We start from the raw sequence: 23390 nt of genomic DNA, 5'->3' as shown, positions 1-23390 counted from the left end.
AGCACCCTGTACTATAGGTGCTATAGGTTCTGTATTTATGTGTGTCGCTATATTGTCAGCTTTTAGTGATATAAGACTTACTAGGTTATATCTCCAGCATGGATTTACAATGTCAGTCACTGTGATGATTATCCTCTGCATTTTTGACAGGGTAAAATAGTATATGTTTGTGATCTATTATGAAAGATCAAATAGTAACCATTTAGGCGGCAGTCAGAACAATCTAGTTCCTTTATTGTTCTTGAATCTTATTTGGCAGTAAACTCTAATGGGGATTTTAGAGTGTGTGTGTGTGTGTGTGTGTGTGTGTGAGTGTATGTGTGTGTTTAATCATATTTGTATATTTTAGGTATAGTTGTTGGTGTGTGTAGAGTGAGCTCTTTTATGTGTGTGTGATTCCAGTGAATCATCTGTCAAAATGCTGCTGACGCCTGCCACCTCCAGCTGTACGTCTTTCTCTTTCACACACAGGCACACAGACACACAGACACACAACACAACTCATCAAGAATGCAATGACTTCAAACGTAACCTTTAATGCCGCATAGCCTCATATGTTACAGACATGTCATGTTTCACTTGATCACACACACAGATGGGTAATACAATATTACTCGTGTGGCACATTTTGAATAGGTCCGTAATGTTCCATTAGTTTGATTGCTTACAACCCGTCACACGTGATGGGTAGAAACAATAAAATCAGAAAAGAGCAAAACTCAATTAAATGGCTGTTTTTATTTTTTAATCTAATGGCTTAATTTTAATATCGTTCATTTAATATCGTTCTCGTGACGTGAGTAGATTGTTTCACTTAGACACAGATATATGGGGAGAAAAAAATGCATGCAGAAAGATCCACACACAGATATGCTTTTGCTTAAACACACACACCCACACATCCTCACACTCAAAAGCAGCGGAGTGGAATAATGGACAAGGCGATGGAATAGTGGGCAGATTTTATCATTCACACTCTCTTAACCACCAGCCATCTGCTAAATGCACGCATTCTTGTCTTTGTGTCTGTGGGTGTGTGTATGTTTGTGTACGGCTGCGTACGCACATGCATATGAATGGATCAGTCTAATTCCCCGAAGGCTTGGATGAACACTCATCATGTTAAACTGGCTGATACTGTTAATTCGTCGTTGCAGAGTGATTCAAACTGAATTTTGGGTCTTGCTTCTCAGTTACTAATTAATAGAAGAGAAAAAACACAACGACATATGGTATATGCGTCAGGTTTGTTAATATCAGTGACTTACGTGCTTTATTTGATGCAAGAAAATCTCTAAAAAAGGACAGTATAACGTCAAGCCACTGTGGTAATTTTAGGTAGTCAGAAACCGATGCAAATACATAATTGTGGTTTCAATCAGCTGACTGCAAAAGATAGATAACTGTATATGGACTGTATGAAAAGAAGTTCTGAAAAACAATACAAAAATCCTTTTCACACCTACTAAACAGATGCTGTAGATGTGTTCATAGATCACAGAATGAAAAATATTAAAGTAACGTAGATTGTAGTATCTAGTATGCCAGCCTCAAACATTATAATGAACCGATGTTTTAAGATACATGGGGCTCACTTTCCAATTAATGGAAATTGTTTCCTAAAGGTCATCCAGCCTTGGCTCGTGCATCATTATCTCCGTTACGTAGAGAGGTTGCTCATCATGACAGGATAAAGAGGAGACAACAGTGAGATCTCACCATAATGAACCTAAACGCTCCCTCTCACCTTCACCTCACTCCTCCGCTCTACCCGTCCTCCACCTCAACTCTGCCTCTTTACAGTAGTTATCCTCTCTACACCCATTCGCTCTGTCCTCTCTGCCTACTCCATGTCTACTCTTTGCTGGATTTTTGCGCTGCCTTTTCAGCTGTCTTCATTTGTCCTCATTTTTCCCTTGCTTCACTCTTTCTCTGGCTTGATTAACACTATCTGTCAATCTACTCGCAGTGTACCCATGTACACTCCATTTTCCTAGCTAACATCAATCTTTTCCCCCTTTCCTTCCTGCGATACCTGTCGTATATTTACCTTCCTTTTCTTGGCTTCTCTTTTTCAGATCTTTTCAATGAACATAGCTCTTCTCTTGCCATGTCCTGAGTCCTCTACCAGTATTTAGTAATGTTTTGGCCTCCACTTCTCCGCGTCCCCCAGCCCCTCTCCTTCCCCTTCACCATGCACCTCTTTCTTTCACCCTTTCCTCTAATGAATCCAATCATTTCTGAGTCACACCTTAGCGTGCACATGAGTGTGTGTGTACGTGGACTCTTCATTTGTCAAAGGCACATACAGACGTGATCCAGACCTGATACATATGTTGACCCCTAGTCAGGAACCAGGGGGGTTAATTGAGTAATGACAGTTGCCAGAGAGGGAAAGTATACTAGGAGAGAGGTGAGACAGAAAGCCAGAGTGAGAGAGAGGGGCGATGGGAATGAGAGCATTAAGAGGGCGGGAACGAGACAGAAAGGTGCAATTTGTAAGAGCATATGAAAATCGGGGGAGCGGCAGGGTGCAAGAGAGAAAGGGGTTAATTGCTAGAGTGAATAAAATGAAAGACACAGGGAGGCTGGTAATTAAAGAATTGTGGAAGAGATGGTGAAATAAAGACAAATGTGGGGTTAATGGCGATGGTATGTGAGATGGGCACGAGGTGACACCATGAGGCAGTCAGCCAGAAGGATATGGAAGATTGATTTTAAGTGATAAAGAAGGGGTTAACAGAGTGATTGAAACGAAACAAAGAGAGAGACAGGGAGGGTGAACGCGAAAGGGTTAATTATGAATATAATAAACGATGAAGCCTGTGGTCTTCATGGACCTTGGCTCTTAATTAAGAAAACACAGCTGCACCTGGGACCCACCTAGAATAGATGGATACACTGCACTGCATGAAAATGTGAGTGTGTGTTACTAATTGTTATTGTTATGAAGTCCACCTCCTCATGGATTCATTGTGCTGATGAATTATCTTAATGAAGTGCCTAAATGGGGGGTTTGTTGGGGATAGAGTAACTAAATGACCAGATGACTAAAAATTGGTCTATCATATGCCTGTGTGTTGGTCAGACTGTGTGTTCAGATACACACAGGAAAATCAAGTGTTACGGACAAAATAATAAAAGGGGAAAGCATGAAACCGGTATGAATATAACTTTAAAAATTGAATCATTCATCTAACCTAGCTCGGTCAGACAGCACATCAAAGCAATATAAATAACTCACAGAGTAATTGTGGAATGGACACATAATTTGAGGTAGTCAACAACCCTGTTTTATACATCTGAAGAACTTCCATAAAAAATGAACTACTTGGCAACCAAACCAGGCATCTAATTGAGACAGGCCTTTATTTGTCAAAATGTGTAGCCACACTGAGCTAGTAAAAGGGACTAGACGTTTAATTAGGACGAGGTTTTTAGTATTAGTTTTAATGTTATCTGAGTTATAAATTTACTGGGCAAGCTCGATTAAGTCACAAATTCAAAATCCGATCACTGTCCGATGTGCAAATGCTGGCATAAAAACCCTGAACCCTTCAGTGCAGAGTGGACTTATTACACGTAATATAAAAATCTCAGACAAATGGAATATATCTTGTGAACTTTGATTAGACCTCTGGTATATAATTATGCAATACCTGTGTGACAGTGTGAACATACTGTCAAACCTTTGCAGATATTATTTAATGTTTCACATCCACTAACACTGTGTAAGTCTCTGCCAGGTAGCCGACAAGCTAACAAGCGTAAAAACAGTATAAATGAAAGATGCTAAGTACACTTACCATTCTGAGACGTCTGCTGGTTAACAATTTTGCTGCACAACAGAGTTCATCTGAGTCTGGATCTGACTTAGGCTCAAACACGTATGGCTGAATGTCTCTGTTTCCTCTAACGCAAACGCTAGCCATTTTGATGTGCAGTGCTCTTTTTATCGGTAGATGTAACACAAGCAGCGATGGTGGCAGGTGGCAGGGGATGAGGCCAGATTCAGAATTTTGCAATGATGGAGAAAATGCAGATGTGTACCCAGCTAGGGTGATAGTGGGCAATATATCAGTTGGACTCAGATGGTTGTTGTGGGATGTGTAAATTCACCATATTGCAAATGCTGAGTATAAATTATGCCTATATAAATTTTAACCTTTATTATAATATTGCATATTTAACCTTTATTGAACTTTATTATTAAAGTACTTTATTTAACTGTATTAAAACAGTACTTGATTTACCTTTATTGTTTCAGTTTTTTGTTTAGTTTAGTACTTTAGTAGACTACAGTAGTTTAAAGGAGATTTCAAAATAGCAAGGTATATATCGTGTATCATGATAAAGCCCAAAAATATTTCAGTATTATTTACAGGCCATATTACCATTGTTTCGATATCAAGTTTGTTTTTGTTTTTGGTGTCAACTTAATATTTTGAACTAACAAGATATTCACCAGAATCTCCTAAAGGTCTCCAGAAACTCCTTCTGAAAATTACCTTTTTTTCCACAACGGGTCTTGCAAGCTACGGCCAAGCTAAAATCCCTAATTGCTTTCAAAATGAGAGATTAGTAGTAATAATTTAATTCTAAATAATTCCTTTTTGCCGTATGAGAACAGTCAAATCAGATGAGATTACGACAGCATGCAGATTTGTACGGGTAAAAAACAGCTTTTAAATCCCTCACATTGAACCTCTAAAGACCTGCCAGTCCCATTCTGTAGTTCATTATGGTTACACTGAGACAGCATAATTTGCTGCTTGATCTAATGACTTAAAAGCCTCAAGTCATAGCCATGTAAGTCTTTGAAGATATTATGCATTTTGCTGCAGCGAGCCTCGGGCAGCTCCAAGGAAATGTGTGGAAATCTACCTGAGAGATTGTAGGCTGTGCTTGAAACCCATCTAGAGACTTTTGCAGCCGTGCTTTTGGCAGTGTGTAGTCTGTATTAAGGTGGGTTGTCCCTTTAAGTACACATTATTTAGTGTCAAGATGGATTTGATTCATAGTCTTGTGAATATAAGATATGATCTTTTAGGAAGACTAATGTAATCACTCTGTGTTGGCTATGAGCTTTACTCTTCACCTCAATCATAGAGATGTTAGAAGGACCACCTCTCATGTCAACCTTTTAGAAAGAAAAGCAGTCTGTGATGTGTGTGTGTGTGTGTGTGTGTGTGCGCATACTGTGTGTATGTGTTTAAGAGAGATTTATTGTGCGCGTATGTGTGTGTTTTCATCACACACACACACACACACACACACACACACACACACACACACACACACACACACATCCACACCCACAAAGCTACCAGCAGTTAGCAGACAGATTTACATACATTGACAGAGTAATGCGCTGGGCGGTGAGAGCTTTATAAAGAGCGAACCTGTCCCTGAATGTGTGAGTGATGATAACAGGCTCATTTAATTGCCTAACCCTTACACACACACACTCAGATCATAAGTTCTCTGAGTAGGCGTCACATAATTTCTGTCATTCACCTTGAGGAGGTGGAGGTTAGACAGTATGATGGAAAGGTGAGAGAAAGGAAATAAAATGGAAAGAATCAGTCATCAAGAGAGAAGAATGGGACAGAAGCTAATTCTAGGTCAGAGGTGTTGGAATGAATTGTTTTGTAGCTTTCACTTTTGTAAACAGTTGGAAATTCACTTAAAACTAAACATAACTGAATGTTTCTCAGCTGCATCTTGGCAAGATAATACTTTGACACAAAATTACTTGTTTTGTACAGTTAAGTTAATTCATATTCAACCAGTGTGGTCAGATGAACGGTGTTTAGCTTCCCTTCAAAGGTCCGGCGGCTGGCAGCACAAAGGGAAGCCAAACACAGTTCATCTGCACACACTGTAATGACAGGCAGCTGGTTAATATTGGCAAAGTTTTCCTTTATATTCTTTGTCCTCTGTCTTGATAGCCAGTGATGTGGTGGTTCACTTTTGCATTGTGATCTGTGGCTTGTATTAAGGCTTTAACTTCTAACTATCTTAATCCTTTCAACCTGTTTTTGCTGATATATCCTGGAGATAGCCTTCAAATGGGTATTGTCTTCTGTCTGCTTCCACTGAAATCTTTTTTGTTTTCCAAAAAATGTGATGTTTCTTCAGGGAGTACAGTGACAGTGTGGGCTCCATGCTAGCTCTGACACCTTGATGGACCATCACAAAGAGTCGGGGCTCAGCAAATGGTCATTTCCTGCAGAGTTTACCTTTAAATCCCCATTCTAAAAGCTTCCATCCATCTTTAAACCTCCTGCCACAATCAGCAATGACTCACAGTTAAGCTTAGCTATGCTGCCAAGTAATAGCTAATATTAGATATTTAAACAAAGTATAAAGAAATGGAACATCATATTTTTGGCACTCAGCAGATGCTTGGGAGAGGACCTGGTCATCATCATCATCTGGTTACATGCTGTTGCTATGAGACTACTGAAAACCAACTAGAAGCGAAGGTTTCGAAGTCCACATGTTTTTACAACGAGGCACATGCTGCTAAAATCATGCATGACTCCGTTGTACATCCTGCAGCAACATCTTTCCATGGGAAATAATAAGAAATAGAAGTAAAGGTTGTCCTTTGTGAACTTAGGCACCATTGAAGAAAGAAGTTACGGCTTCTGCGTAGACTCATGGGCCAGATATACTCCACAACGGACATGGACAGTGCATTTGACTCTGAAGTGGTTGATGTTTTTTGGCATCTACAGTTAGTTCATTCAAAACTTAGACTTAGGCTGACAAATAGGTCAGTTAGAGCAGACTTTAAGGACCTAAAGATTATTTTAAAGTAAACAAAATTTTATTTTTACAACATTTAATGTGCATACTTGCTGCAAAGTATTGGTAATATGCAAGATGACCTTGACAGACGGGTTCAGAAACGAGCTTTTTCAGTCTGTTAGTATTTACTATATGTGAATGCTATCATGTTATGCTTGGGCATACATACATTTAGGTACAGCTAAGCACATATTACATCAAACCCCCAAACATATGATCTGTCTCACTCTTTCTTTCTCTCCTTTCCTCACACTCATACATACACACACATGCTCTTTATAATGGGAGCATCTGCAGACACTAATGAAAAGACTGAGTGAAGTTGCACAGCTCCACAAAGGAAGAGATAGGAACAGCCCAATTAGGAAGATCACTGAGGTCAAACTGTTTCTGCTCGGCATTGTAAAGTCCAAAGGATCCCCCTGTGCTCACAGAAAACATGTCATCTCTGTCTGTCTGACAGATCGTCCATCCATTTATCATTCTGTCTCTCTATCTGTTTGTTCAACTATGTCAGTGAAACATGAGTTATTGACTAGGAATAAAAAAGAAATAAAAAGAAATTTAATAGGAAAGAGGTTTTTTAGGAAACATCCTTCTTTGGCATACAACAATGGACAAGTGCAGTTTATTGATCAGTCACAACATTGTCGTCTGCAGTGTTTAATTCTTGTTGCAAAATACTTTTGTAATTTCCATTCTTCACAAATTCTTTGGCTGCTAAGGCTATCTGTCCTGTTTAGACTTGGTATATAAACATTTGCTTGATATGTAAACCACATAAAAATTCAGACATGTAAAAGATATGAATCCTTCACAGACATGACAGTTTAAAAGCTACGAGAAGAACAATATGGTAGTTGGAGGAAAACCTACAAGCCTGACTCAAATACAGTTGGGACACTGTAAATTGTAAATAAAAACATCTTTTTGACCTATATTCAGTTGATTACAGGACAAAGACAAGATATCTAAGGAAGCAACTGATAAACTTTATTGTTTTTTGCATGTGTTGCAGACATCACTATATTTACAACAAATCGAGACATTTATTAGTATGAACATTAAACATCTTGTCTTTGTACTGAATTCAATTGAATATAGGTTGAAAAGAATTTGCAGATCATTGCGGTCTATTTCTTATTTACATTTTACACAGCATCCTAACTTTTTTGGAATTGGGGTTGTACTTGAAGCTAGACACCCCTATACATATACCTAACCCATGTATAATTAAGTGTTTTAGGGTTCCAGATGACGCTACATAGCTAATTAATGGTTTTGTGTCCACTGTCAATAATCAGATAGCTGTTGTTTTATAGCTTTACTTCCTATTTGGAAGGCAAGGACTGAACCAAGAATAAGCCATCATAGGTTGCTTTAGGTTGACAGGTTAACCCATCTTCTCAGTTTTTAAAATAATTGACAGAATTTGTTGATTTTAAATGATGGAAGTTATTCCTTCTTAAGCAGAAATAGTGTTGAAAGTATTTTTTTCCTTGCACTGGTTTCAAGTGACATGGTGAGACTGATTGTTCTCCTTCAGCTCTGAAGCAGATAAGCTGTCTGGGGGTCAGGAGACAACCTTTCAACAATTAACCCCATAATCTCCAAAGTGGTCAAAGATTGTAGACATGTGAATGGCCAAAGCAGCAATCCTCTGCTGTATAAAACAGGATAACGACCCTCCCCCAAACATGTTTCAACTTTTCAAAACTTTATATGTACGAGGGAATAAAATATTTACTACTATATATTAAAGAACCATTGGAAATCATGCTGTTCATTTTATCAGTCCAAGAGGGCTGAAAATGCATGTAGTAGTACTAGTAGGTGTGATACAATCTATTCTCTTAATTCTTGTCGGTTTCCCTGTGTATGTGCATGGATGTATGTGTAGTGCATTGATCTAGCTTTAGGACTGTCAGCTGACAATTATTACTGCTTAGCGTTTTGACATGTTAAGCCTCAGATAATCACCGTCAGCACACTTTGTGTGTGTGCGCGAGTGTGAAACTGCGCTTGCATGTATGTGAGTGAGAACATGGTGTGTATGGGTGTGCGTAGCGTAATCAGTCACATCTGACAGACAGCAAATCCTACTTCAAAAGCCACTCAGACATCCATTGTTATGTGGAGAGCCAATTGAATGAGATAAGATGTTGGAAAGAAAGGAGAGGAGGAAGGAAAGCAAGGCTGGATAAATGAGCTATCGGGGCATGTCAGAGCTGTAGACCAAACCTTAATGCTGGTTTGAACGTTCATGACTTTTAAAGGTTATGCATAGCATTTTAACATTAGTAAATCATTAACATTTCAGACCTCACTGTAATTACGTACAAAATGAACAGCCATTAGTTTTAACATGACAGTGCCCCCATGTACAAAGCTTAAAAAAATGGTTTTCTGAGTTTTGTTCTGGACAAGCATGCAGAATGCCAACATCCTCGATCTAACAAATGGGTGTAACATTTCAATTCTCACATAATTTTGACAATGTAGTGAATTTTAAGCTGAAAAAGATTCAGCTTGGCCCAAAAGATCCCTTGTCCATTCCAGTGGACATAACTTTTCCAGGATGATGGAGCTGACTAATGCATACACTTGACTAGATGTCTATAAGACTATCACAGTGTTCCACATCATCTAAAGTGGATTGCAGTAGAGACACATTCCTTTTTCAACAAGCATGGCTGACCTTCAAGCAATGAGGAAGTGTAAGACACATTTTAATCTATTTATCATAAAGGTAAATTACATAATTTGTGTTTAAACTGTGTTTAAAGTAAACACAAGATGCTCTAGTACTCATACATGTCAAAATATTATATGAAAATGTATAGCTTTTACTCAGTCTACTGGAATGGATGGGGATCTAAATGTCACCAGAAAATGAATAGGGAAATACTGTTTGAAAACGGAAATATTGTTCTGATTTGATTTTCTAATGATACAATAAGATTATAACGTATCCTATTGATAATGTACACAGAGTATTCATCTCACGATGTTTTAAACATACTGTTATCTGAAGATACTTAAAAAATTGAGGATATTTTGAGTTGTGATGATGGATACAAAACAAAATTTATTTTGCAATGTGCTTTATTTATTCATTGATATGCCGTTCATGGAAATAAATAAACTCATCTTTGTCTGTTAAGACTAATTATAATAATTTTTACTGTTAGAAGTTCTATTAGAAGATTTTCTCTAAAAAGGAAAAGAAATAGCTAATGATTTCTAAATGGTTTTAGATTTGAAATCCACCATTACAGGGTTTTTTTTGTGTGTGTGTTTGGAACATAATTGGGTTCTGAACTACAATGGTGTGGGACATTGCCTTTGACTTGCACTGAAAAAACCCTCATTGTTTAATCAGTTAGTTGATTATGGGATATTGGCAATAAGTTTGATAATTGAGAAGTCGTTTGAGTCATTTTTCAACAAAATATGTGTAAAAATGTGGGACTATTATGTACAAATAGCATTAACATTGTAATGTTAGCTAGCTGGCTAGTAAATTACCAAGACACTGGCATGCTAGTGATTTCTGTTGTTATGCATGTTATAAAGAAAAGGACTGTAACACATTGAAACAACATTAAACTATAATAATATACTGGTTATGGTAATTTAAAAATCTTTATTAACACAGAAAATACATTTGTAGGTTTCTTTTATTGCTTGTGCTGCCATCTTGCTGATGTTTACTCATAACACTTGGTTTGAAGTGTACCTCTGAAAAACCTCTGTTTGTAAGGCCATGTCGCCCTTACACTTTACCCTACCCAGGGCTAAGTAGTAGGGGAAAGGGGTGTATTGGGATTCAGCCTAATTAGTAGGCTGCAGCTGTTTTTGCAATACATCAGTCAACATTTTCATATAGATATAAAAGTATTTGTTTGGACTCTATCTTGGCAGATACTTTGTATTAAAGGATTCAGATCAGAATCAGGGCCCAAAAACTTCACAGGACAATTCTAGTGTCTAATACTCTGTTGACTGCATATAAATCAATGAGGATAGAGTAAGTATCAAAAATGCCTATTAGGCTTAAGTTTCTTGTATGACAGTTTTGCTTTTCCATTGAAAAAACAACAACTTTTCATTAGCATAAGAGCATAATTCCAGCTCCCATTTCCTTTCACCATTTCCCCCAAATTTGTGAATAATAAATCCACTTTGATACACAATTACTCCCTTCTTCCCAGTGGGTGAAGCCTGTGCAGTCTCCTCTGGTTAATAGGCCCCTCTGGTTTATGAGTGCTGTCGTTCAGACCGCTACTGGTGGATCATTGAGAATATGGCCTGCACAGAATGTGTCCATCTGTGCCACTGTGTGTCTCCATAATGCGGTTCCATATGGCCAAGTGTGGTCTACACACAGCCTCAGGGAGGTGGTGGTAGATGGCTAACACACGCACACAGACACTTACATTCATGCATTCTTCCTTATGCACAAGCATGAATACATATACATAACATGTATGAATACAAGGAGACAGACATTCATGCACAATTATGCAAATATGGACGCAGGCAACTACACACACTATCTTTGCATAACTGAGTAAACAGAAGAGGCCATTATATTTTGGCTGTGTGACAGACGCTGAAGTTCTGCCTGTGTGAAGTTCACAAAGTCACCAAGTAGTTGCACTGCTGGTGCTGAGGGAGGATGCTCTACTTGTAACAGTTGAAACCATTTCTGCTTTCTCTGTCTGTCAGTAATATGTATATATAATGTCTCTCAGTATGTATTTTCATCTCACTGTCTCTCTGCTGTCTGTGTAAACAGTCTGTACTGTATGTCTGTCTCTCTCTTTCTCTCACTGTCGTAATGTCTGTGTTTCTCATTCTTTGCAGTATTTTTGTCCCCCATTCGTCTTTTTCTCCCTGTCTGTCTTGTCTGGATTTCTCATGCTCTACTGAGAGGTAAGGTGACTGGAGATCAATAGAGGGTCAGCACACACACGAACACTAACCTACACAAACACTTGAAACTGCTGAGCAGGTGAATTTCATTCATCCATATTCTCCATACGGAGACAACACCATCCTGGTTATGGATTACCATGGCGATGGATCGATTGCAGCGGAGAGGTCACAGTCAGAGTGCGTGTGTGTATGTGCATGTGTGAGAGAGAGAGTAATTTTTTGTCCCTGTCCCTTTGTGCAATGTATATGTGAATGCTTTTACAGTGTATGTATCCCCTTGTGTAAAATGTGTTTTCCTATCTGTACATAAATCCATTGTTGTTGATGTTTGACTCTTTAGAGATTACAAGAGAAGAGAACAAGAAAATGGGAGATGGGGAAAGAGTAAACACGAAGGAATAAAATAGCGAGATTAAGAGTATCGAGACTGAGAGAGCAAGCATGGGTGTATCAGATTCATGTGTTAATCGATAAGCTCTTTGTTGCGTTGTGGGTGTATCCGATAGAGCAAAGTGCTGGAACATGATGATTTACATCAGCTGATTTGTAAGGAACCACCACAACTCAGAAGGGAGAGGGGAACAGCTGGAGAGACAAGCTGTGGAGGCAAGGTTACAGAGGCAAAGCGAAGAGGGAGAACAGGAGCAGGAGAGACATAGCAGCAAAAGAAGGCCGGGTAAATGAGAGGAAGCAGAATTATGAAGAGAGGAGGCAACCGGAGAAGAGGAAAGGGAAGAGAAGGGAGGGGAAATGAGAGGAAGCAAAGGAGAGGAGGCAAAGCGAAGCCAGAGGGGAAAACAGGGCTAAGCAGGAATATTTGCTGATGAAAGACGAAAAGGCCAACTTGTACATAGCCTAGCATAGAAGAGCTGACCTGCCTCGGGGTTCATTCAAATTCTCTTTGTGATCTGCACAATTATTTTTATGGGCATCACACAGAAATGTGCGACGCTTTTTTTAAAAATTAGCACTCATGCTGGCTTTACAGAGGGCCTGTATGCCTGCCCGAGTGACCTTCTCTTGCCAGATTAGTAACCCTGTACTGACTTCTTTTATGGGTGCACTACAAAGGGCTGCATCATAATTATGTCATGAACTAAGCCTTGGCATTACATCAAAAGGGCAGAGAGGGAAATGGATGTAGCACCACAGTTAAAACAGATTGTAAATATGGAGTTTAAAACATTCTGCATGTACTACAAAGCATCGAGCCTTTCCCCGTACAGCTTTTCTTTCTTTGAGCTTTGCTTTCTTGAGAGAGACAGGTATACAGACAGATAATAACAAAGTAATTGTAGCACTTTGTCTTCCTCCTTCTTTGCTTCTCATAGGCAGAAAACAGGTCTTTTGTTTTGATAGGAAACACACAAATGACACAATAACTGACAGTAAGGGCCGGGGACGTGGAGTGGGGGGGTCATCTGGTAGTTCAAGATGCACTTCAGATGCAGCTTCTATTGTGTAGAGCTAGGTGGTGCTGTGAGTCTATTCACGGTCAGTGTGTGTGTGTGTCTCACTAAGTGATCAAACCTGGTCTCTTTCTTAAGAGGAACAGTTGCATCAGAATAAGAGCTTTGTGATTTTGAACCTGGTTGACACATTTCTTATGCTGAATTTATTGCGGTATTCAGATCATTGCAGTTCATTAATAACATTTCTTTTTAATGAAAAAGCAACACAAGAAGCTGAAATAGCACAGATGGCAGTAAATTAGCATATTTGTGGAGAGAAAATAGAAAATTATTTTAGTACACCATCCTACTTTCCCTGAGTCCTCTTATGCGTCGCACCCAAAACCAGTTGAGCCAGCTGTATCCAGCCTGTAACATAATCTGTATGAGGCAGCATGTCCTGACTAAACACAGACCTGCACTCACACACACATTCTTCATATGACGGACAGGTGCCACTATGTGTAGCCACCTTACCCCTTCAGTCTGTTGTTAAGGCTCTAGTGATGGAGTGGTCATTGCTAAAGATATTGCTGACTGCATAAAATGCCAAAGCACACACATGCACGAACACTTAAACATCATAGATTTTTTTTTATGGTAAGTGGTCATGAGTGGAAATCAAAGCTCAGTGGTGTTCTGATAGCTTAAGCATATTTAAAGATTGCTTTTTGTGTGTGTATGTGGTGGAGAGAGTGTGTGTGTGTGTGTGTGTGTGTGTGTGTGTGTGTGTGTGCAGTGTCTCTGAGCTGTGTCTAAGCTCATGCATTTGGCTGATTGTAGCATTTTATCGATCCACTCCCAACTAATCAATCAGGCCCTAATCGACCCGATTATAAAGGGTATGATGTGAAAAAAGATGGCTGTGTGTGTGTGTGAGCACTGATGCCATGTTGTGCACTTAAACCCTGAACTGCTATAAATCAACCTACCTCAATTTCATGTGCTGTTTTAATTTTAATAAAAGGAAAGTAGCCAACTCTGCTCACACATGCACAAAGTTTCGTAGATGCTGAGCAGTACACACAGTAGCATGCACATGCTATTTGCAGCCCACTGAAATATCAGTTTATTGGTGAGTGAGGAAAGAAATAAAAAATAAAAGATTTTAATGGGCTTGTGGTCTTCCTGCCCCCGTAAAATCAAGGGCACCATTACTGCTGTTAGCGGGTTTCTCATTTTTAGATTTTTTCAGCTGTAGTCAATTAATGTTAATTAACTGAGTTCTCTGGTGAATTAAAAATTGATATTTACAAGGATAGTGATTGAATTATGACTTTTTGCCATTCAGATAGTCTGGCAGCATGATGAGTCTGTCCGTAGAAAAACAATGTAGTGTTAGCTGACTGCGTGTGTCACTCTCTGGCCCATTTTGTTCATCTTTGATGACAAACTAGTCACAATTAAAGTTAAGTTAATGGCAAGTAAATTATCCAATGTCAGTATCCCAGGTGTACTTATGAAGCCTCCATACACTCTTGGTCCAAGCATCCACACAGGTGGTCTAATTAGAACTCTTCCCAAGGTGTGGTAGGTGTGTACAGTCTGCACTTGACTAACATCTCACTCCCTCTCCAGTACAGAAGCACCTGTTACAGCAAAATAGATTGTTGTTGTTTATTTTTTTTAATTTGTAACTTTTTTTTTTTTTTTTTTCATTTTTATTGGTATGTGAAGTTTAGTGACCTTAAGTCATTCCCAGCATAGCTCCACCCAGCTGCAACCTGACCCTAGGTCTGTTCAGCCTGAATGATTAAAAAAAAAACACACCTCTGTGGGTGACTGAATTTTTTTTCAATAACGAAGGCATGTCCTGCCCTACTAGTACTTCTCGCCCTCGTTGTTGGGGTTTGTTAAGTTTAGGCATGAAGAGTTGAGACACTGAGGCACGGAAGGGTGGGTCATACCTTTGCCATCCTAGAAAAAAAACAACAACTTTTGTGTGGATGTAGAGTAAGCTTGTGCCATTTAGCGATCAGATTGCCAATTGAAGAGACAGTTGTAGTTTTTATTCCCCCTGTTGATATCAAGGAACTAAATTGTTGTAGAAAATGAAATCTAAAATCTGCTTCCCACTGTGCATTTACAGGAGAGGCTTCAGGTGGATTGGCATGTCCGCACACTGTGGTGATGCTCACTGTTAATCAGCAAGTGACTGTCCTCAATTTAAAGCAACTCTTTTGCAAACCCTTTTCCATCCGTCAATCCTGTGCTGCACAATCTGACAAAACCCTCACCACAACTTTATTCTGTGCACCAATGTCCACTGTATCCAGCTGCATTCAATTTACAATATAGTTGTCCTCATTTACATTTTTTTCAGTTCCTGTTGTCAGAAATCATTATGTTATAATAAATCACTACATTGTCTGACAAAATAAACAAATGAAGGTTGATGACAATGTGCTCCGAAATAAGCGTTCACAAAGCCTGCTAGAAAGTTAATTTTTCCACATTGTTGTGTATATCCCTCCTGGATAGAGTAAGGCTGTCCCATTTTCAAAAGGCTACGTTTGAACAAATTCTACCACAGTGTATGTGTGACTTTGAATTTCATATTGCAACTTCAGCTCTGTCATTATCCTGAAAAGCTTCTCCCAAAACAATGCCAATGGGCTGCATATCTTTGCATATAGAACTTGCTATGTTATTGGTGATGGCCATTTTACAAGGTTCTAGCGAGGGTCCTGAAGATGAGTGTGGCTGAGACTAAGACACTTAGAATTCACAAACTAGATCAGTGTGACACATACATGTATTAGTGTCTGGGTGGAAGTGTTTGATTTTGGCTTGTTGGGTCAAGCCCTTGATTGATCCAGGCTTGACCCAGGTTGCCCAACACACACAAACACAAATGCAGACCAAGTTACCTCCCACTAGTGACCACACCGTAACGATTAATATAGGGAATAGAGAAGGGATGGAGAGAGAGCTTATGGGGAAAGATGTAGCTAGCTTTAGAGTTTAACCTCTGGATTACCATGTACTTTTAATTAAAGCTGAACAAAATGGCGGCACGGTGGGGCAGTGATTAGCATTGCCTCATAGCAAGAGGGTTCCTGGTTTGAACTGGGAAGGGGGGTTTGGACCCTGAGGTGGGGGAGCCTTTCCGTGCGGAGTTTGCATGTTCTCCCCGTGTCAGCATGGGTTTTTTTCTGGGTACTCCAGCTTCCTCCCACAGTCCAAAGACATGCAGGTTAATTGGTGACTCTAAATTCACTGTAGGTGTGAATGTGAGTGTGAATGGTTGTCTGTCTCTATGTGTCAGCCCTGTGATAGTCTGGTGACCTGTCCAGGGTGTACCCTGCCTCTCGCCCAGTGACAGCTGGGACTAGCTAGACTCCAGCCCACCCCCGCGACCCCTAAAAGGGTAAAAGGTTATGGAAAATGAATGAATGAATAAATTAAATAAATTATTATATAGTTGACAGCCAAAGTGAGTCATGGATAAGTCCCAAATATACTTACTTTGGTCTGATATTGAACTCAGTGTTTTTGTAATGTTTTTATAAAATTATTCTGACATAAAATCACATGTAACATCATATATAATCCCAAGGGAAGGAGCACATCACTATAAGTTCATCGCATAACATTTTGTTCCACTGGAGTAATGCTGTGAGTATGTACAACAAGCTGCAGTTAACCCGAAAGGCTGCCTTAGGCTAGACAGCTGGCTACAGCTACGTGCTTGAACCTGACCTCTGACCTCCCTAGGAGCAGGAGAGAATCACAACAGCATTACACAACAAAAATACTTGTATATGGTTTGTGCCATAGTCAGCGGTTGTTTTGCACCTCTTCTCAAACCCAAATGAAGACAAAATGAAGCCTTATTTCTCGCTCAGATGCATTTTTGAGCTCAAGTATTCCAGCTCACAGATGGATGAAGGCTCTTGTACATGAGGTTGTCAGTAACATGATGAAAGTAAAATGTGTGTTTTGACAGGAAGCTGAGACTGAAAAACAGAAAAAATCTGAAGTTTACTAGCATTTTTATCTTTGAGTTTGTCGAGGTTGTTGACAGGATAGCTGATGAGAAGGTTAAATGTTACATATAATAGCATGACACAGATGCACACTGGTAGCAGTGTGTTATTGCGGAAAGTAACAGTTAACTTATTACTTGAAGGCTGAAAAACATCTGGTGTGTACTGTACCTGGAAACATGTTGTAAGTGTGCAATATAGCACTGACCTTGAGGGGAAAAGGGGTTGTAGTGTAAGAGGAACGGAGGCAGAGTTGGCAGCATGTAACTCTTCATTGTACTGAAAATGGACACATCGTTGCACTCACATTTGACACGATGACACACTCAGACAGTCTCAAGCTTCAGGTTTGCTTTTTGCTCCTACTCTCTGACATCTCAAAGGATTTTACATCACAGCACATCTGTCAGTCCTCCTCATTACTATCATTATAATTCTTTCTCAGCTGCTGTCTCCCACATCCTCTATGGCCATTTCTCTCTTTTTCTCTCTGTGCTTTCGATGTATGCAGTCTCACCTTCCAGTTTCTCTCACCCCTCTCTCCCTCTCATGCTCAGGATGCAGTGTCATTTTGTTTGGCAGGTCTTTGAGTCCCCTGTCGAAGAGAACAGAAGCAGAGTCCTAATCTCTCATCGTCTGGCTGTCTTTCCTTTCTTTCCACCTCTGCTTTTTAAGAGACTCAGCAAGGCTATGTTGGGTTTGTCTACCCATTTTTCTTCCTGTCATTCTTTTAGATGTTCTTTTTTTAAGAATCTCTGCCACCCCTCTGTGTGTGTGTATTTATCTGGAAGCTATTAGTCTTGCTCCAATCTCTTTAACAGACAGATGGATAAGCATGTAAGGTATTTTTTATTAAATATGTTCACTTTTTACATCCTCCCACCTCTCTTTTTTTGTCTCTTTTTTTTGCCATCCCTGCAGCTAGCTGCTGGACAATACTTGCAAAAGGTTTGCATTGAAGGAGCTTGGCAAAAAAGTGACAAATGCTAACTAATTATCACCAATTTAAAAGTGCTGTGGTTACATAACAAAACCGAAGTTTTACACTGGTGCTGGAAAGGTGTAAATTTAGCGCCGAGACAGAAGAGGGGGTAGGAGATGAGGAGTGTAGAGAAAAGGAGAAGACAGTAAACAACAAGCAAGTTGGAAGGAAAAGCAAAAACTATGTCAGAAGATGTTTGTTACAGGAGGGAAGATAGAGCTAGACGATGAGAAAGATGTGTGTTAGATGGAAAAGGAGGGTGTGACAGAACATGAATGTGTGAGAGACTGAAAGGCATCGGTTGTGCTGAATAGTTGGTGAGGTATGGATGATGAGGAAAAGAAAGGTGCGATATTGTATAACTTGATATTATTCTCTCTGTGTGGGGAGGTCATGCTGGAAAGAGAGGGCACATACAGTACGTATATCTGAACAGAGACATACATGATTAAAAAATGCTTGTGTCCTTTCGCAAGTAAATAATATCTCAGTTAGGGTTGGGCAATGGCGGCCAAATTGGCATAGGACTATGTCCACTGCGATGGACAGTGATATTGTTGTTGGGGTGCAGTTGCATAATTAGTAGAACAATTGTCAAGATTAAAATGGACGAGGCGTCGGAGGATAGAGCAGGCGCCCCATGTACAAGGCTCCAGCCTGTGGCCCTTTGCTGCATGTCATTACCCCTCTCTCTCTCCCCCTTTCATGCTTAACTGTCCTATCTATAAAGGCAAAAATGCCCCAAAAATATCTTTAAAAAACAAAACAAACAAAAAAGATTAAAATGGGCACAGACACGAGAACTGAGCAATGCAGCGCCAAGCAGCAACCTCTGGGGCTGAAAAGTGCCAAAAACTGCAGTTCTTTGAATGGCCACTTGAGGTTTGCTTCTGAAGCGCTGTACAGCAGAAATAAACATGTTTACAGCCTGATACAAAAAACTGTTTTAGTCTGTGTAGCTAATTTCCCTGTTCATGACAACTGTGTTTTTCTGAGAGACTGGTGAAGAGGGGAAGACAAGGTGGAAGGTAGACTATTGCATGCAATGTTTCTGTAAGTTATTAACATGCCAGCTTATTTGGGATGCTGCCTCGTCACTTTTTGAGCCACCTGCTGGAATCTGTGATATTTATATAACCATGTCAAATACAATGATTAAAAAACAGTGTCAGTTAGCCCAGCAGATAGTGGATATTGATCAGTGGCAATGGCAAATCTTATCAATGGTGGAGACAAACTAAAAGAGGTACCACTTCACCCATTGTGCATTGGCCCCCAGTATCACTATGGAGCTTTTACATTTACATGAATTAATTTAGTAAATGCTTTGGTCCAAAGTGATGTACTAATGTTCAGAGTGCCCCAGGAATGAGTCGTAAAACCCTGAAATGAGTTAGCATTTTTGCACTTAAAGTCAATGGGTTTTTTGAATGGGTATTCCGTTAGATGCCTGAAATAAGGTCTGTGGTTAATACAAGCTTGAGACTTTCACGTTTTGTTCTATAATATAAATTACATCTGTAAATACCCCATTCGTGAACTTTGAAGCTTCTATGTGTCTTACAAAAGGCGGCTGCTAACAAGTGGAGAAATTAAACTACAGAACGTCATCACACCAAGCTGCACCGAACACGGCATAACAACTAGGTCATGCGACTATGAAGATTGTGTAAAAAATATCTTGCTGAACGAAACGTGCCAGCTAGGCTTGGCTGAGTCCATCACGGTTGGTTTCATTTTTGGCGATTTTTTTTGGACAATTTTTGTCATTTTATTTTGCTAAATTAATGGTCTATCTCCACAAAATTCAACTCGGTACATATAGTCCATAATTACTATGTAGAGCACAATTCAAAGTGTGTGCGTATTGGAACTGGCAGCTTCACACTGATTTCCGACGAGTCTTTCACAAAACAGTGATGGCGGAGCTGAAAGTTAAGGCCGGGGTTCACCGGGCACGTCAGTGGCGCGACACGTCTGCAGCACGAGTCCCGTAGCAGCTTGTCCCCCTGTTAATCAATTACAGCAGCTCCACCGGCAACGGGAGCAGCGCGACAAACCCCGTCTGCCGCGCGACAACTCTCTATTTTAGGATGCTCTTCTATTTTTGTCGCGCTACGCTCCCCTACGTGACCCTCCAGCAGATCAAAACTACGTGAAATAGTGTGCTAAACGAGCACAATGTGTTTTTAAATAATAATGAAATAATAATAATAATAATAATGAATAAACCATTATCAGAGGTGATATGTGATGATTTTTTTTCGTGCATTTACCCATGTTTATCCGTGACATTGTGTAAATGTGGGCGGCACGGTGGTGTGGTGGTTAGCACTCTCGCCTCACAGCAAGAGGGTAGCCGGTTCGATCCCGGGCGTGGGAGCCTTTCTGTACGGAGTTTGCATGTTCTCCCCATGTCAGCGTGGGTTCTCTCCGGGTCCAAAGACATGCAGATTGGGTACTAGGTTAATTGGTAACTCTAAATTGTCCATAGGTGTGAATGTGAGCGTGAATGGTTGTTCGTCTCTATGTGTCAGCCCTGCGACCTGTCCAGGGTGTACCCTGCCTCTTGCCCGATGTCAGCTGGGATAGGCTCCAGCCCCCCCGCGACCCTCAAGAGGATGAATCGGTTAGAAGATGAATGAATGAATGAATTGTGTAAATGTCCGTGGCGGACATTTGAAAGCGAGTAGATGACAAATAGTAGGCTACAATAAACTTGTAGATAACTCAAATATATGTAATAACTTAGGAAAATGCTTTAACTATCATGGCTCAACAAACGGTAAACAAGACGCTTGACATGACGCTTACGTTTGCAGCCAGTGGAACCCGGCCATAACGTTAATTCATAAACCATATTTGAGAACTACATCAAAAAAGATGTGCAGGTGTGCACTCCGATCGTTATAGTAGGACAGGTATGTTATCCCTATCTCCCACCTGTTTGCTGATTTAGAGGTTGTGAGCGAATGCGTCCTTCTGCAGCCGTCAGACTCTTTTTAAAATGGTGTCGGACAGTCGTCTTCAGCCCGTCTTTACAGCTTATTAGCTACTCAGCAAAGATCTCAAGGTGATTTTTTTTTTTTTTTTAATGAATAAGAGTATAGCCTATAGGCTGTATGTTTCAGGAAAATTTCAGTTCAATATTTTTGACATTAAAGACCACAGTCAGAGGATAAGGCGCAGGTAAATTTATTCAAACAGAATAAACAGTAGGTCGGTCCACAAAAGTTACACAGTAACAGTAGCCTATGATAACAAATAAGTAAATATAAACGAAGGACATTGGAAAAATAAAGTGCAAAAATCACACAATCACATAAAATAATGATGTCCACTCCCTTTGCGCTGTCTTTGTAATAATGCCGTTGCGGACGTGACAAAAAAACTTAAGCTGTTATAGCTGTTCTAAAAGCCTCTCGTAGGCTTATTGCTTGAATAAATAAATACAAATAATAATAAATATAGGCTAAATGAAGAACAATGGAAAAATAAAGTGCAAAAACCACATAAAATAAAAAAGTCCCTTTGCGCTGTCTTTAATTCAAAAACACAGTGTTTTACATGTTTTTGGAGAGGAAAACAAGCATGTTAACTTTATCTGGCTTAAGCAAAGTGCGCGTATGGTTAACAGTGTTACCAGCCGTGCTAAACACCCTCTCTGATGGCATGCTTGTTGCCGGTCTGCACACATATTTCCGTGCCATGTTGGACATGAGTGGGCTCGCAAAGCACGCTGCATTTTTTTTTGCTGAATTCATGTGGTGTCGGGAGATCCGAGTTTGCCGAGTTGTTTTTCTGACATGAGGTGGCGTCCATGTCAATTATCCCATTCTGAAAGTCATTTTTCCATTCTTTCCGACATCACATGAATGCAACATCCCCCCTCTTTTTTTTTTTCTCTGCCACACACACAACTGCCGAATATATCGGCAACCGCCGGTTGATGGGCTGGCCGGTTGAAAATTTTTAACATATTGCCCAACCCTAGTGCCAGCATCATGAATGTTTGTTTGCCACAGAGCTTATTTTGGCAGTATTCCAAAATCCTATATCCTGTAGGCTTTTTGACAAGGGAACCAGCACGGTGCTAACTTCTGCTATGGCTTGTAGAATAATGTCATCTCTGGGGCACTCTGTAAGTGCCTCAATACTCAGTTCCACCTGACACAAGTGCCACAGAGCTTGCAGGGGCATGAAGTGACATATAAGTGCCTTAGATTTTTAATTTTTTTTTGAGAAGGCGCTAGAGAAGGAGTGAGAAAGAAAGTTATTTTCCTGTGCTTTTCCAGTTCTTAATTTATCAAAAATCCAATAAAGAAACTTCCAGTCAAAATCTGCTTTAATCATCAGTCTGGCCTTTGAAATAAAACGAAGCCCTCGCTGGACTCCTCTGTACCAGCACCTGCGTAAGCTTTTAGTCAAAAATGTTGGCATCACTTTGGGCTTTAGAATTACATTTTCATAATGTTGGCTTCATTGTTTTTTTTGTTTTTTTTTGCTTTCTTGTGCAGAAAAGCCAGCCAGCAAATCACAATGCAGTGACTCATAACTGAATATGTGTGCACACTTTAATATGTACCTGTTTGTAGCATGCATGCATATGTGCATATGTCTGTATCAGTGAGAGCGTATGTTGTACACTTGTGGGTTCCAGTGTAGCAGGAAGCCTCTGGCTTTACTGGCAAAGTCCTCTTTCTTTACTCTTAGCCACTATAGGCACGAAGCACACATAGATACACATACACACTCACACGTCTATTCAGGTTTTACGTGGAGGCCCCTAGAACGCTGTGCTGACAAGCTGTGTGCTATGTTAGGCTAAACGCAGACTCAGTGCAATACTCAATAGACGGGGATTCCACTATATAACACAGTTAGAGCTAGCAGGGCGTCGCATACACGCAGAAGGGAGACACGAATGGAGGCAGTTGTTTAACAGTAGACACACACTCTGTCGCAGGAATGCTGGGCTCCTTGGACGTCCTCTATAGCGTCCTCATCCACAAGGTAAATCAGAAACTGTGCACCAACAAATCCACACTTGACACAATGTTGTGGATTTCTTTTTTTGAAAGATTTGACCAGTGGGCTATATTGTAGTTTTTCTTAAGGTCCCTAAAAGCCAGAAAAGTTTTACTTGGAAACTTTTTATCTCAGGATTTTCCTTTAGCTCCTGTATATGCATTTTCTAACTGTGATCAAACA

At 40.0% G+C, this 23390-nt stretch overlaps 1 protein-coding gene across 5 annotated transcripts in view; it reads left to right on the top strand.

The window, feature by feature from the left end:
* The window catches only part of LOC125899761 (partitioning defective 3 homolog B-like), a 265237-nt gene that overhangs the window by 27642 nt on the left and 214205 nt on the right, over window positions 1-23390 (top strand). The window lies entirely within an intron of this gene.

This window comes from Epinephelus fuscoguttatus, linkage group LG13 (assembly GCF_011397635.1).
Source record: "Epinephelus fuscoguttatus linkage group LG13, E.fuscoguttatus.final_Chr_v1".
NCBI classification, from domain to species: Eukaryota; Metazoa; Chordata; class Actinopteri; order Perciformes; family Serranidae; genus Epinephelus; species Epinephelus fuscoguttatus.
The sequence above is the reverse complement of the archived record's forward strand: the minus strand, read 5'-3'. Positions and strand labels throughout refer to the sequence as shown.